General features: G+C 34.0%; 1 protein-coding gene across 19 annotated transcripts in view; it reads left to right on the top strand.

Moving 5' to 3' along the window:
• The window catches only part of LOC143223427 (uncharacterized), a 146,540-nt gene that overhangs the window by 58,607 nt on the left and 72,426 nt on the right, over nucleotides 1-15,507 (top strand). For 2 of the 19 annotated variants that reach the window (XM_076451387.1, XM_076451401.1), the window contains exon 1: nucleotides 12,437-12,684. The exons of 9 other annotated variants lie outside the window; for them this stretch is intronic. The gene's annotated coding sequence lies outside the window, so the exon portion shown is untranslated. Of the gene's footprint in view, nucleotides 1-12,433; nucleotides 12,832-15,507 lie in introns of those variants that run through there. 8 more of the 19 variants (XM_076451392.1, XM_076451390.1, XM_076451385.1 and 5 more) reach the window with 6 other exon arrangements.

The raw sequence follows: 15,507 nt of genomic DNA, 5'->3' as shown, positions 1-15,507 counted from the left end.
ATGTCGGGCCACAGTTTACATAGAAAGAAAATTTTTGTATTTAATTCCATACGTTTTAATATCAGCTTCACATATAACGTCGGAGGTTCGAACCCCTGTTCAACTAAACATGTTTGCCCTTTCAACGTTGGGGGCGTTATAACGCTACAATCAATCCCACTATTCATTTTTAAAAAAATAAAATAAAAAATAAATTAGGGACGGTAAACACAGATAGCCCCTGTGTAGCTTTGCACGAATTTCATAACAAATAAACGCTTATATTGAAACAATAATTACTCATAAGTATTATAAGATTTGAGTCATAATGACAGGATAAAAAAGAAAAGTCAATTTCACTCTTCAGTAAATAGTGTTCAGAATAATTACAAAACATTTTCGAGGAATTAATATTAGATGTATCTGACAACAACAGTCTATTAAACCACTCTCAAAACATTTTTGAAGATATTAATCGTGTGTAATTCTATTATAAAGTATCAATATTTAATCATTTTCCAACTCCTCTGCCACTGTATACTTGAGCGAGAGAAACAGTAGCTAAATATTTTAGTCAAAAGATTTTCAGACCCAGCATGACCAGGTGAGCAAGGCGTTCGACACGTAATCTGAGGATCGCAGGCTCGAATCCCAGTCACACCAAACATGCTCGCCCTTTCATTCGTGAGGACGTTATAATGTGACGGACAATCCCAGTATTCGTTGGTAAAAGAGTAGCCTAAGAGTTGGCGGTGGGTGGCGATGACTAACTGCCTTCCATCTAGTCTTACATTGCTAAATTAGGGACGACAAACGCAGATAGACCTCGAGTAGTTTTGCGCGAAGTTACAAAACAAACAAAAGGTTTTCCTACATTTTTCACGTGTAATATAAATGTACATCAATGACTATATGCTTATTGCTTTCTGACCGTGATTAATTTTAAAACAGTTTATATCTTTTTTTTCAAATAAATGTAATTTCACGTATCATCAAGCTTATCGTATGGTTTTTTTTCTTGACTACGCAGTGTTCTTATTTTTTACGTTGTGTTTACCGTGAGGAGGCGAACTCTAGATTTTAGCCTTATAAGTTCACAATCTTACCGCTGAGTCACCAGTGGACTACTACTATTATTTTGTGGAAGAAAAAAAAACACAAAGCATTTTAATTTTCTCACAAACTGGAGGTTCGTATTATCATTGTACATTGTTCATGGCTTTTTTAGCTTTAACGTTCCATTACTGCTTCTGTGGTTATACAGAGTGTTAAGTATGTTATATTAAATGAAATCGTTATGAACTGATGCTTGAACGGTGTGAATCAGAACTACATTTTGACAGTGTCTGGCGCAATGTTCGAAGGTTGCGCGATGGCGCCGAAAATTGATTATTTTTATGAAGGGTATTTAACAGCTTTTTTAGACCCCAAATGCTCGTACATTAAGATCATGCAACTGTGTTCATGTCAGAGGATCTGGAATTTCCGAGATTAGGACGTCTTTCTTGCTTAATGGTACTGGAAGATAAATAAATATGGGTACATTTGGGAAACCAGAGTCATATCAAATAAACCTGCAACAAGCCGTAAAAATGAAAGAGCAGCGTCTTGTTGTAATATATGTTTCAGACGACAGTATGCAACATAATCAGGAAACATCTCAGTCTGAAAAGTAACATAAGTCATCTGTGCACACAAGTTGCTTCCAGAACATGCCCATTCAACCGTTGCTTACATCAATTAGCTGTATAATTAAACGGGTAATCGTGACATCACACGAAGTCAAAGAGGCTAAGTAATCGACACAGTTTCTTTGGACTTCTGTACAATTTGGCTGTGAAAATAGGAAGTAGAAATCATTGTTCTTTTATACTAGATGGATTATGGAAACCATGTAGGGATGAAAGATGCGCTTTCAACATGACAACCTCACGACAGAGTCTTTTTTTAGTTGAAATTACTCTGCAGGACTACTGTCAAGATGCATGGTTATCAAATAGTGCATGACCGTACATGGCGACATGAGCTATATGGCGTGGTGAAACACTATAATTATTCTAATATAACGTACTTAAACTCTCTGTATGTCATTTGTGTATGCTGTATACAAAGCAAAAATGAATACGATTATTGTACCCAGGATCAGAACACTTGACATTTTGCAAAACTAATTTGCTACGGTTATAAAATGAGGAGTAAAATTGTGATATGCATACATATTAAGTACTTTCTACCTGCTGTAGTAATACAGATATTTTAAAACTTTTTCATTTATTTAATTTTTTATACTGAAATTTTGGCAGAACTTAAAGTTGTTAATGCAACCTTGTTCTAGTTCCTTTATTTGTTTTCTGTAGTAAGTAATGTCTGTTCAAAAGGATATTGCGTAACACACAGAATCCGGTTTGAAATTATTGGCACTGTATATCCTCTGCTTGTTGATTATGACGTTGAGTGGATGTAATCTATGCTTTGAGGAAACAAAGATTACAAATTGTTGCTGTCGACTGGACAAAGAAAGCGAGTTTACACGTTGAATTCTCAAGCTAGTTCTAATGAGAGGTTTTTACTTTAAGAACATCATGCTTAGTTCGATGGAAGTCTCTTCTGACAAAAAATGCTACAGGATTAGACACAGCCTAGTAGTAGCGACTGTTTTTTTTTCTTATGTGACAGGACGTTAGCTGCATTTTCTTTCTTGTTTTGCCTAGTGCATAATAAAGATTGTTCTCATTTTTATCAACTTTGCCCAATGTTATTATTTTACATACACTAGGAAAATTCACTTGTGTGATTAAAATCAGTCACTTAATTTCTTGAATGAATCTGTAATTATTTGCGGTTTCGTGTAACACTTATTGGTAAATAAAGCAGTTTTATCTGAAAATACCCTAATGTTTCCGTTCACAAGATTTAACAAAATAAAATATTATCTGTTCTCACGTTTTGTTTGTATAAATTGTCGTTTATAGTTTTATAACTTCAATATGTAGTTATATACACTGATGTGTTGATTATTTATAAATTCTTCCAAGGGGGGTAAAGTTAGTGGAAATTTCTGAGTAACAACCTGTTATACACCTTGGCTCAAACAGGAATTATTATTTTATTTTTATATATAATTTTCAAACCATTTCTGCTGTTAAGCCACCTTTTCCATGTGAAAAAAAGTCTACCGAACTCTTCGCGTCTTCAGAGGTAATTTACAAACACCCAGGGCCCGGCATGGGCAAGCGCGTAAGGCGTGCGACTCATAATCCGAGGGTCGCGGGTTCGCGCCCGCGTCGCGCTAAACATGCTCGCCCTCCCAGCCGTGGGGGCGTATAATGTGACGGTCAATCCCACTATTCGTTGGTAAAAGAGTAGCCCAAGAGTTGGCGGTGGGTGGTGATGACTAGCTGCCTTCCCTCTAGTCTTACACTGCTAAATTAGGGACGGCTAGCACAGATAGCCCTCGAGTAGCTTTGTGCGAAATTCCAAAATAAACATACAAACACCCATGACCTAACTGTATGGCCACATATATCGGAAGAACTAGCTCCATCTCTCTGTTCATGCCTGCGAGCGTTTGGGAGTGTCTGTTAAGTCCTCCTATTTGAGCAATCCGCAGTCACAGAGAGAAAGTTTTATTTACAAAAAAGTAATTGCCCTATTTTATATTTATTACAATATTTCCTCGCCGTGAAACTTCCTATAGGACTCGTATTGATCGGTTTGATGGTACTACAGTTCCTTTGATAAATAATATTTAACCACACTGCGCCAAAGAGGCTATAACGAAATGGAAAGCAGGGAAAAAAGTTAGTCATAGGCGGCTATCCCCAGGTTCCTAAATTTAGCAATTTACATTGTCTGAGTGGCCGGTGAAAATTTGAGCTGCCCAGGCTTTAGGGTATTTACAAAGTGATAGTCACACGCACCACGCCTAGAAATCATCACTATATCTTAGTTAGGGCTGCTGATGTATGGTATTTACCTTTAGTTACTATTCTGTTGTTCTCACATTATCAGTAAAAGATTTAATACCCATACCAGTCGTTCTGAGATGCATTTCTATTTCGAGTAGGTTTCTCGTCATCAAGAATATTCTGTAGTTTTATGTAGATAGCCTGTTGTTTTGTTTTTTGGAGGATGTCCGATTTATATGGTATTGAATGAGATTATTTTTTTCATCCTCACCCAAACTTATTCTCTTTAATTTGAAATGCGTAACTTATTGTACGAATAAGAATTACTTCCGTATTCACTTAACACTTGCTACTCCTTAGTAGTTTGGGATTAGTTTAAAGTATTCAGAAAAAAAAAAATCGGTGATTGATACAGTTAAGGAAAGAAAGATAATACATAATTAACTACAATTGTAATTGGACATATACACTGGTGTGTTTATTTAGTATGTCTCGGGAGCGTTTTATTAGTGGTTATTGGTTGAAATTGAAAATAAAAGTTCTGACTTGAGTGTCGTTTCTTTATTTTCTAGTATCTCGCTGTTGGAATTTAATAAAAAAATATAATTTAAGCAACAAGTAATAGTTTAAATATCGTTCTTTCAAATATTAAAACCCTGTGACTATATTTCATTTTGTTTTATTTTAAACTTACCTTGCACTTTCAGCTTATCGACTTTGTAGATCTAAACTTAATAAAAATTAAAATACCGAGTTATAAATCTGGTTTGATAGTTCTATCGTTCAACAGAACAGAAATTTTCCTTCAGAAAAGTCGTTGCAAAAATGTACTGTCCACGCAAGAGTGCGCCTAACGTCGTTATTACAGTTTTCGAATGCCCTTCTTGAAAGAGCAGGCGACTGATCACGTCAGTGTACTCTTGTTGTGCTATCAGTTGCTTAATGAGAAATGATAAAAAAGAGAAAAACAGAAGAGCATTCTCGTATAAATTTTCACAAGCTAGTTTCTAATTGTTGATCTTACTGTGAGTCTTTTTTATGTTTTCTTGGATAAAATCCTCTATAAGACCGAAACAAGATAAGAGTTCAAAAATAGCAAAATTCAAGCCATAACTGTTAACTGTACTAGATATAACATGCAACGTTAACTTGTAATGAAACATTTTCAAGGCCTAGAGTCTATAACATATACTAGACCAACTTGCAACACCTTGGTGATACATATTTCATGTTTCATCATATCACTCACGTACAATTTATTTGCGGAACTTGGAAGCTTAGCATAAGCTGTATGCAGTTTTTAAATTTACTGAAAATAATTTTGTGTTATTACTTTATCTGCCTCATAAGCCTACAGTAGCCTAGAAATTTAGTTTTCATTCACAGTCTGCAAGTTACAAATGTATTTAAATAAAATTAACTTATTTGTTAAGCCTATGCTTTACTTATAATGAAGTAAAGTGTTTTGATGCATCCTGAGGCCGTGAAATTGGATTATGTGTAATTTTACGTAGTTTCACTGTCTTAAAAACAAAACAATAGTCTTAAGTTAAAGACAACCAGACGAATATTTAACACTTAACAACATAAAACAATCCTTTCATTTGGCCAGAACGTTGGAAAAGTCACGTGGTAATAAAACTTGACAAATCTTAAAAACTACCCAATAATCCTTCAATTAGCTAGACACTTGGCCAAAACATAGGCTTAGTTGATCCTATTATTTTAAGCTAAAAACAGATCGTACATATAAAAGATTATTCCTTTTCTGTTAGAAAGTTTAAACAATACACTTTAAAAATACAAATAGAAAATTAAACAAACAAAAAAACCCAGTCTAAATAAGGTGTTCTAAGAATTTTTAGAACCAGGCTCCCCTTTTAGGGATCTGAATTACTTGATTCGTGGTGGCCCCATAAAGTTCAGACATCTAAGAATAGGATAGAGTGAGGGCATTTCTTGCTAGGATAATGCAGTTCAACACGTACAGTTTATTTTCAAGCTAAAATAATATAAAAAACTGTAATGCAACTAAACATTCGAAACCCATCCTTGTACCATAATACGTGCCCGGTTTAATAACACGTGGACTAGGTCATTCTCTTTCTTTTTTGGCCGCGATCTTCAAAGTTTAATAAATGACTCTTTTGGCCCGTGCCTCTGATTTATACAAAAGTCAATTTTTTTTTCTCAGTAGAGGAATTTTCACGATCACAGTTAACATTTACATATATATATATATATTTTTAATTTCTTTCAAAAATTCGAACTACAAATATGGTATGGTGAACCACAGACAACACGTTTCTCATAATTTAGCTATTTTAGTTGTTGTCCCAGCTTATCGGAAGGCGTTATTATATCGCACCCAAAGCATGAAACCTCTGTAATGAATTAGCAGAAAACAGCAGCTCTACACATTCAAAATCATCCAGTATGCATAAACGCGTGGTCCGGCATGGCCAAGCATGTTAAGGCGTGCGACTCGTAATCTGAGGGTCGCGGGTTCCCATCCCCCTCGCGCCAAACATGCTCGTCCTTTTAGCCGTAGGAGCGTTATAAAGTTACATCCAATCCCACTATTCGTTGGTAGAAAGAGTAGCCCAAGAGTTGGCGGTGGGTGGTGATGACTAGCTGCCTTCCCTCTAGTCTTACATTGCTAAATTAGGGACGACTAGCACAGATAGCCCTTGAGTAGCTTTATGCGAAATTCAAAAACAAACAAACAAGCATAAACGCGCGTGCGTTATGGCAACTGTACAGACAATATTTGCATAGAAAATTTTCGGCCCAACAATCTTACCTGGTCATGTTATAGTCACTTCTAACACTTTAATAATTTATTTAATAAACAGCGTTTTTTTTAATGGAAAGCTGCATGGGAGTGTAGGTACTGTTTCCGCCTCGGAGTTCGAACGTTGGAGAATGGCTTTGTGAACCTGAAGCTTATTGTTGGAGGAAACAAACAAAACACCTTATTTAGCGATTCAGTAATAAAACATATAGCTGTGGATATCTGCAAAACGAAGAAAATAAAATTCTAGAGAAAATTATTTGAAATATTTATTGAATATTTATAATCATGACCAGAGTATCAATCGATTTGTCACTGTTTCATTTGAGGTACTTGCGAAACGCACATCAATACTTTAAATAAGCAGGAGTGACTAACCGTTAAAGTTTGTAGACTTCAGGTCTCAAACCTTACTTTTACCTTTTTGTTTATTTTTGAATTTCGCGCAAAGCTACACAAAGGCTATCTGCCTCTAAGTTAGCAGTGTGAGACTAGAGGGAAGGTAGCTTCCCATCATCACCCACCGCCAATACTTAAGCTACTGTTTTACCAACGAATAATGTGATTGGCTGTAATATTATAACATCCCACGGCTAAAAGGGTGAGTATTTTTGGCGCAATGGGGTTTCGAATCCGCGGCCCTCAGATTAAGGGTCGAACACCCTAACCATCTAGCCATGCCGGGCCCAATTTGGTCTGTTAATGCCGTTTGAAATTAACTCAAAAAATGTATTCTAATTTAAAATAAGCAGTTATTCAAATATTTCACCATAATTGCTTAATCAAACTTTGCAAAGGTTGATTTAATATATTTTGGAGTGAAAACATTTAACTCTAGTTGCTGCTACATATTAAGATTAAATCTTTTTGGCTTAGTAAAAACGCTACTAGAAGTGAAAATAACGTGAAAATGTGCATAACATTAAGTTAATTAATGTTTTAATGGGAAGACAATAAATTTAATATATCGTGAAAAGACGCAAGCACACGCTCTTGTTCACTTTACCTTGACATGTCTTTAATTAAGGTTGAATCTTAGATAAATTATTACTTTAATAAATTTACCCTGAAGTAAAGTACACTTTGAAACATCAGAATGTTATTTATATACGGCTTGTTGTCTAGGTAAATGAAGGAACTACGTAACAATCTAGAAACAGCAATATTTATTTTAAAGTATTTATTTACACGCCTTAAACGTACTTCCAGGACTTTAGAATGTCAGTGTTTCGTATACAGAGTATTTGCAAATGCTGTTGAAAACGTCTTTTTTTATTTCTTGAAATTTAAGTATTTTTGTTTTTGCTAGTGAAACAAGTCGACAAACTAATCTAAAGTGTGATGTTGTTAGGGTATTGGAGGCGCAGTTTGAGGATCGCAGGGTTGAATCCTTATCACACCAAACCTTGTTGCTCTTTCAGCTATAGGGGAGTATTATGTAACGATCAATCCCACTATTCGTTAAAAACGAGAAGCTCAATAGTAGGCAGAGGATGGTGATGTCTAGCTGCCTTCCCTCTAGTCTTACACTGCTAAATTAGGGACGGGTAGCGCAGATAGCCCTCCAGTAGCTTTGTGCGAAATTAAAAAAAACAAACAAACAAGCAAGCCACTGGTGAGGAAGGGTGATAAATAGGTAAGTGATTTACTGCTGTGATGATGTTAGTTTTTGGAAAAGTGAAATCAGTTTTTAATGATTTATTATTTTCATCGTTAAACCTTTTTCTTTCTTCATGTAAGTATCCCCCCTTCCACAAATTTCCCAACTTAATTTAGGAAATAAATCCGTGTTAGTGAGTTAGTTTGTTTGTTTTTGAATTTTGCGCAAAGCTACACGAGGGCTATCTGCGCTAGCTGTCCCTAATTTTGCAGTGTAAGACTAAAGGAAAGGCAGCTAGTTATCATCACCCACCGCCAACTCTTGGGCTACTCTTTTACCAACAAATAATGGGATTGACCGTCACATTATAACGCTCGCATGGCTGAAAGGGCGAGCATGTTTGGTGCGACAGGGATTCGAACCTGCAATCCTCGGATTACTAGTCGAACGCCTTAACCCTCCTGGCCATGCCGGGTCAAATCCGTGTTAGAGGTGTGTTAATTAATTTATATTTTGTTTAAATTTTCCTCTCGTAATCTAAGCTAACTTTTATTTGTTTTTGGTGCGGGTGTGGCCTAAATGTCAGCGTACCCAAATTGTGAATCCAGTGGTTTGATATTACGTTTTTGTACACGTTGTTATAAATTATTTTATGGAAAAAATATTTCGGATAACTTGACACTCTCTATGCATATATTTTTTTTTCCAAATATATCCTCACAGACATTTATTTATTCACATCAAAGAATTATTTTTGTAGTTTAAACTGTTTCCTAAAGTATATATAATGTTCTCATATAGGATTAGCAATTTTATTGCATGTTTTTCAGATATTTCACGAAATACACACTACAACAGTCTAAATGATAGCACTTTCAAGCCATGCAGATATTTCATAAACTAGACTTGTAATAATACTAATCATCTTTGACATATTGAGAAGATATTTAAAATAACATTCCGCTGGACATTCTATCCCTATGTCGGCAGTGATACTGATTGCCTGATTTGAAGATATATAAATATTTTTGTATGGTGTCAGTAATAAATTCAAAATACATTTATGCTATCGAATTTTGTGCAAATCATTGTTTTAAGCACACGCACAGCGTTCTAAACTGCTTGTTTTCCGGTGGGAGAGCACTGTTTCTATGGATTTATAACGCTAAAGTCTGTGGCCTCATTCTGAAATAAAAACCCAACCCAATAACCCAAAATACTCATTATGAATTTGGTTATTAAACAGTTTGAGGAATTTCTAATAAGGTCGACTGTTATATTGGTTAATCAATTTGACTTACATTTAAATGTAGAAAGCTTACCCATACTTGACATTTATAGAACTTGTAATACTTTAGTGATTAAAGTAGATATATTTTTAGTTTTGGATATTTTCAGTGCTTGAAAGATGTGTAAATTGCTGTTGTAAAAGACATACAACATAGTATTTGAACCTTTTGATTACAACATATAATTATTTTAACCAATTTTCTGTTCATAACTTTGAATATTGGTAAAATATATATTATATTTTAAAGTAGCGCAATATGATATTCCTTGTGAGGCCATAAATCATGCTTAATTTTGTATGATGTTTTACTGGTTTTTTCATTTTCTTCCAAAGTGTGTATGTAAGACGGATCTTTTAGCGATGACTCACTGGCTTCTTGAAGAAAGCATGACTGTTAGCGAAATGTAAATACTTTAATTATCACAATATTTTACCTTGTAAAATTTTCCAAATCCAACATAAAAACGTACTGAAAATTCTTTATAGAATCAAAACAGGTCAGTGTATTTAACCCATAACTTGTTACTTTCAACTTGGTTACTAATTTTGGCAATGTACTGTGAAGCTTGTGCAGAGAAAAAACGAAAACGGTTTTGTGCACGTTGTTTTGCCGACGCTGTCATAATATTTGAATGCCAAATCATTAACTTAATATAGCGTTTACATTAAGACTAACCTACAGGTTATTCAGTGATCCCTAACCTAATCACTACTAATATAATACAATTATGACATGTATGTATTCATGTCAAAAAGTTACTTTTGTAATCTAAACCATTTCCTGAAGCGTATATAATGTTCTCACGTAGGCTTAGTGATTTTATTCTGTTTCTATTTCAAACTCTTCATGAACTGTGCACTAAAACTGCGTAAATGATAATACTGACAAAGATTTCATAAACTAGACCTGTAATCTTCAAGCAGTATCACATACTAACCATCTTTTGGTTATAAGTTAATAAGAGTATCCATTATGATGCGTTAGATAAATATTTATCAGACACCATTACTTGTTACATACTTTTTATCTAAGTTAATGTTGTTCTTCAAATGTTTAATTACTGAAAACATTCATGGAGTTAAATTACTCTTCTCATTTTTTTCATTTCTTGTAATAAATTAGATATAATACATAATGACGAAAATATAAAATTAGTGAAGTAAAATAAAGTAAAATTCTACGGAATTACAACGATAAAATCAGGGGATTGATTCCCCTTGCTGGACTCAGTAGATAGCCCGGTGTGGCTTTGCTATAAGGAAACACACTCTTCATAAAACTGCTATTACGTGACGAAAAGACAATGTCTATAGGCTTTTTTATGGGTTTTAAATTCCAGGTATTTATGAAATTTTATTTTATTTTATTTTGATTTGTAATGTAATAAATTAATACGTATTTGCGACCACAGTAAAATACAAACAAACCGCAGAAGCAATACCTCAATTAGGTATTGTTTTGGAATTTCGCACAAAAGCTACTCGAGGGCTATCTGTGCTAGCCGTCCCTAATTTAGCAGTGTAAGACTAGAGGGAAGGCAGCTAGTCATCACCACCCACCGCCAACTCTTGGGCTACTCTTTTACCAACGAATAGTGGGATTGACCATCACATTATACACCCCCACGGCTGGGAGGGCGAGCATGTTTAGCGCAACGCGGGCGCGAACCCGCGACCCTCGGATTACGAGTCACACGCCTTACGCGGTTGGCCATGCCAGGCCACCTCAATTAGGAATCAAAATGGATTGTTGGAACTAAAGCTTCCTAATAAACTTTATTGTGGAATAAAGAAGCAACAGATATTCTATACTGATTGCGGATCTAAAAATGAAAAAGCATTTTTTCTTTACTTGCAAGGTGCCGTTAACTAAGTTTCCATGAAAACTCAAAGCTACTATGAGTTTTTAACAAGTAATTTTTGACTCTGTAATTGGGTAACATTCAAAGAAGTTACGATTCGCTTTTATCAGTAGAGTTGGGTGGTTTGTTTTGCCTTAATTCAGACATTAGTCATTGGTGTAAGACATTATCTATGGAACAATCTCCGTTCTCGAACTTTTTTGTGAAAATTATGAGGAACTGCAGAAACAGCGAGCCAGAATCTTTGAGAATTTGTTCTTGTCGAGATAAAAACGAGGCCAGATTCAAAGCTAACCTGCACATGCAAAGTACCAAAATGTCAGGCGTTACAGATGTGGATGCGATCACGATGACACACCAGTTACTCAAAATGTCAGCCGTAAGAGAGGTCAGAGAAGTGTCGACAGAAGAGATGCTGTATGTTTGTATACGGGAGCAGTAAACTTATGGATGTATACCGTGACTTGTCATCATATGGGGACGAGAGTAGAAATACAAGAACTCTTTTAAGTCGGGTAAGGGACAGAGATTATAAAGACCTTTTCTGATTGATGTGGAAGAATATTACACGAGAAGAGTGGAGTGCTAAAGTAATTGCGAAATAGCATAACCATAGCGTGTGGGTAGTCACTTTGGTGTGATGGAAACATCTTAACGACAATACGTATAAAAGAAAAAAGCAGCGTAAATTGATCATTGGATCAAGCCATTCATAGCCTACGCCTTGCTATTAGGCTTTTGGATTTGATAGAATACCTCACCGCCAACCACCTACTAAAACAGTCAGATTTTCTACTGCTGAGTGAGAAATAATAAATACACTTAATGAAGTGTGCGTTTGATTAACTAAATATATTTTTTGTTGTCGTATGTTATTATAGCACTGAAACTACGTTACATGAACTCATACCAAATTGTTTATTTTTGACGTTTTAGTTAAAACTGTTTTTGCATTGTTGGTGACTAATTTGTTTATATTTGTATTGAAAGGAGGCTAAACAGAATTATAGTTGTATAGTAAAATCACTGGAATTCATTTTAAACCACCTGATGTAGTGGATCGGTTATGATTGTCCGGTAATGGCAGAGTTCAATGTGCTTTGTTGATCAATCACTCTCTCCCGGTTTGTAGCTGCAGCACCTCCATTTTGAAGGTTGAAACTTGTTTGTAATTGTAGAGTAGCTTAGTAGGCCTTTTACTGCAATGTCTGAGTTGTCAAGGTACTATTTAGTGTACACGCGTTTTCAGGGTATGTTTGGAAAATAATTTGTTACTATTTACTCAGATTCATTTCTGAATAGTTTAAAAGATATAATAAACATGTAAGACAGTCAGAGCGTAACTTGCCGCTTAGCTACATAGTTTTGTTTACATCGTACAGGTAACTGGAATAGAAGTTAGTACTTTTACTTCAGTCTACGTAAGGTATTTTTAAGTTAGATTGCAAAATGATTTATTGCAAAGAATGTGAAATCGTATTCTTTTTATACAGTGATTTTAGTAATATTTTTGTGGTTAAGCTTTACTGAAATTATAATGCGATTTTATAATACTTTTCAACATGCCATTTTAACCAGGATTTGCAAAGTATTTAGCTTTAGTATGAACCAAAGCGTAAAATTAAATAAAGACCGACGAGTTTTAATGTGCCCTTTTCTGGTAAATATTGGCAAACCAAGATAACAACTTACTAAGTAATAAACCTGTTAACATTTAAAAATGAAGTTGTGGAAAATTGAAATACTTAGTACTATTGTTGTGTAAAAGTTTGTTCATATTGTAATCTTATAAATTTTTAAGTTTAAGAAATTTTGGAATATAAATTTTTATTTGAGGTAAGTAGTTTCAGGTTTATTTTTGTTATAAATGTTTGGTTTATGAGTTAATGTGGCTTTGCTGTCTAATAAGAAGGAACAAGGTAACAAAAGGCCATTTTGTTTATGGATATCACCCTTTGCTTATCAAAACATTAAAGTGATATTAAATGTATCACTTCATGTATATAAACTGAATCAGCAACAATATCCTAAACCAAACTATTCTATAAGTTGAAAATTCTAATCAAAAGTTATATTATAGTTTGGAGAAAAGCCAGTTTGTATTTAAGCTTCTAAGTTAGTCAAACCTACCATTCTTTGTATTGAAGCATGCATTTTCAGGTATTCCATTTCTGTCAGTGAAACTATTTCTGAGAATATTGTTCAAACTATTTTACATACAAATTAACTCACCACTAATTCTATTTTATAAAGAAAACATGAATCCACTCATCTTTTCTTAATTTGCTTAAACTTAAATCTAACTTTTAATAGCTTACCTACATACTCTTTAGTAATGGAATAAGTTCAGAGGAATAATAGTTCCAATGGCTATGTTATATAAAAAGTTATAAGAGAATTACTTGACTGTGTGGCATGGGTAGTTTTGTTGTATTTAGGGGCATTAACACACCTAAATTACATCACCCAGAACCACTGTTCAGTATTTAATATGTAGTTTGAAATTATCTTGGGTTAAATGTGAAACTAATACCCGTCATACTGTTAGAGAAGTAAATTGTTACAACAAGCTGGAATGTATTTCTACTACTTTTTATGCTGTGTTTATACTGTCTGTATATTATACTGTAACCTTAATCATAAAGCTAAACTATAGGTTGCATACAAAATGTATTTTTAAACATTGGGGCCCACAATCTACATGGCATGGCTTTGTTTGTAAAGAAAGCCTAAAACTAGGCTCTTCTATGTCAAAAAAAAAAAAAAAAAATAAAAAGAGTGAACAGTAGTAGTTTCATGTGAAATATATTGTGTGATTTGTCAATGTATGGTTTACATACAACAGCAAAAACCAGTGACATTGAACACAAAATTCAAGTAACACATTATATACTATGTGTGTGAAAAAAGAAGTGTAACATTAACAATAACAGTGTGATACAATGCAAAGCTGTAAGAAGATTCCAGCCATGTGTATATCATGGAGGTATTTGATACACAAGCTATATTAGAAGAAAGAACTTAGGTAACCTTGTAATATATTGTTAATTTTATTATTAGTAGTAATGTTGATATTACCAGTATTACTTTGACATTTGCAACAACATTCAGACTGCAACTTTTTATCTACTGGAATCAGACAGACAAGAAAAGGTAGAAGAAACAGCTAGGGCAACCTTAGCCCACACAGCTTTTACAGTTGTGCCTACTTACTGGTGTGGATGAAGGGTGCCCCAGTTGTTTCTTCTAAAATGTATCTTTTGTGTTTGATTCTATAGAATGACAATAAGAGTTGCATATCTCATTAATAAGAATAATGCTAATAATAATGTTGTCAGTAATAGTAGACCTTAAGGTAGCTTTCCAACATGGCTTGTGTGTCTGAGGTATCTTTATATGCCTGGACTCCTTTATTTTTTTCTATGCTTAATTTTTTTATATATTTTTTTATGAATACTATATACAGATAGTACTTCAGATTAGGCCTTACCTTAGTGTAATACAAGGTTGTCAACTTTTGTAACCTTGCATCTAAATAAAATAAATTTTGATAACTATAATTCAGAAACATGTTTTTTCACCACATCAGTATACGCTTATCTGAAATCTTGTTTTATGTTCTTTATGAAGAAAAATAAACAGTACAGCTTAAACCCTTCCTTTCCTCAAAGCATAAAAAATATATCACATAAGAAAGAAATAACAATGTACTCTTTCATCTGTTTAAAGCTGTTTCTGCACAACCACCCCAAAGAAAATAAAGATAAACATGACCTTTATTTTTTAGGAATTAATTTTGAGATGCCTAACCACTTCTCTGTTATAAATAAACCTGCCTTAATTAGCCTGTCTTCTCCAGTCTGAAATTTGTATTTTGTCATTCTGTTGTTTTTAAGATCACCACTTAAAAATAAGCTTTTATTTCATCCCTATTACTGTAATTGTAAAAATTTAAACCTCACAAAACATAAATAATTATAATGTTAATATTATTTTATAATTTTTAATTATTGATGGGAATTATAATGTAAGTTTTTAAGTTCTGAATTAAAGTTATTGAAAAGTGTGTACTG

Source organism: Tachypleus tridentatus, chromosome 8 (genome assembly GCF_004210375.1).
Source record: "Tachypleus tridentatus isolate NWPU-2018 chromosome 8, ASM421037v1, whole genome shotgun sequence".
Taxonomy (NCBI): Eukaryota; Metazoa; Arthropoda; class Merostomata; order Xiphosura; family Limulidae; genus Tachypleus; species Tachypleus tridentatus.
This window is presented reverse-complemented; position numbering and strand designations above follow the sequence as displayed.